At 41.0% G+C, this 1,698-nt stretch overlaps 1 long non-coding RNA gene across 1 annotated transcript in view; it reads left to right on the plus strand.

Moving 5' to 3' along the window:
- LOC107576627 (uncharacterized) overlaps positions 1–1,556 on the plus strand; it is a 2,935-nt gene extending 1,379 nt beyond the window's left edge. Inside the window, exons 2-3 of the long non-coding RNA XR_001608086.1 lie at positions 1,088–1,151; positions 1,465–1,556. This is a non-coding gene — a long non-coding RNA (uncharacterized lncRNA). The remainder of the gene's footprint in view (positions 1–1,087; positions 1,152–1,464) is intronic.
- The last annotated feature ends 142 nt before the right edge of the window (positions 1,557–1,698 follow it).

A 1,698-nucleotide genomic window follows, 5' to 3' on the forward strand; every position in this document is an offset into this window, starting at 1 on the left:
ATAAAATGTGCTGCACACATCTGGATATTTGGGTTAAACGGTTCTCGAACAGTGTTGTAAATACAACTTGATTTGTAGTCGTGTCCTCTTTTGGAAGACCAAACAAAGTAGTTTCACTTTCACAACGAAAAACACGGCCTACACTTTTAAAAATAAAGGTGCCACAAATTTTTGGTTCCACAAAGAACCATTTAGTCAAGGGTTCTTTAAAGAACCACCTCTTTCTTGTTTATAATCTGAAGAACCATCTTTCGCCACAAAGAACCTTTTGTGAAACAGAAAGGTTCTTCAGATGTTAAAGATTCTTTATGGAACCATTTAGACAAAAAGGTTCTTCTATGGCATCGTGAAGCACCTTTATTTTTAAGAGTGTAGCGTGAGTCGAAGCCCCGGTTTAGCGTGCGCTGAGGGATAGAGTGAGCTGAGGCCGGGATAGAGTGAGCAGAGGCCGGGATAGAGTGAGCCGAGGCTGGGATAGAGTGAGCCGAGACCAGGCTAGAGTGAGCTGAGGCGGCGGGGTCGAGAACGGCGCGCCTGGCGGATCCGACGAATGAGCGGCAACCACATGTGACGGACCCCGGGCTGGACTGTAAAGTTGATGTATTTCCTCAGCGACCAGCACGGATCAGCTCTAGGCATGACGAAGCGGATATCGTCCTCTTTTGGAAGACCAAACAAAGTAGTTTCGCTTTCACAACGAAACACACAGCGTCTTCACTACATGGCTGCAGCGTCAAAAATACTACAGTGAGAATAAAAGTTATGCCTTCTTTCTTTGCGTGAACATTTGGGTGGCGTTACGCAAATCTTCACACATAGTGAGGTAGATATGTGGGGGCGTGTTAGAACGAGCCATTTTAGGTAGGTGTGGCTGACTCTGAACTTTTATAAAGAATATCTCTTTGGATTTGAGACTTTAGTCTTTGCAACTTTACAGATCTTCTTTATGCACCAAGAGCTTGTAACACTCCAAAGAGAAAGGAAAAATTTAAATTGCATCATATGACCCCTTTAAATATTAAGCTTTGTAACAACCTTTCCATTTCACTTTTATTTTTTATTCCCCTGTTGTATGTGTGTTTTGTAGATAACCTTTTCAAACCCAGGGACAGAGCCATCTCAGGCAAGGAGATGCAATGGAGATCCAGGCGGTGAGTTTTTGTGTACACACACTCATAATATCACACATGCAACAGTGCTAATCATGCACAATATGATCCCTTTCTGAAAAGGACAGTGTTTGCTTATCTCTCTGCTTGAATAAAAGCCACCAGATCATGAAGTATAGTGGATAAAAGCATATATGGACATATATGTCAGTATCATATATGGACAGTATATCTTGATATTTCCATGTGTGTTTGTCTGTTTGGATGAAAAGTAGATGAATCACTTCCTTCTTGCACCTCAACTCACTTTTCATCATGTCATTATGCATTCATCATCCTCAGTCTGTGCTTGCAGGATTTACAACAAACTCCCTGAGGTAACCAAAAAGAAGGAGGAGGAGAGGAAGAGGCTAGTTTTGGAAACCAACAGACTGAGGGTAGAGGTGTTCAAAAAGGTTAAGCTTTAAATCTCACTCTGCTTTTTTTAAGGCTTATAGATTTTAATGAGTTTCACCATTAAAAACATATTCACAGTTTTACTTGTATTTGTTTAGCTTCTGTTAATCTGTCATAAAAGCCAACAATATTC

This window comes from Sinocyclocheilus grahami, unplaced genomic scaffold (genome assembly GCF_001515645.1).
Source record: "Sinocyclocheilus grahami isolate Dianchi unplaced genomic scaffold, SAMN03320097.WGS_v1.1 scaffold4055.1, whole genome shotgun sequence".
Lineage (NCBI taxonomy): Eukaryota > Metazoa > Chordata > Actinopteri > Cypriniformes > Cyprinidae > Sinocyclocheilus > Sinocyclocheilus grahami.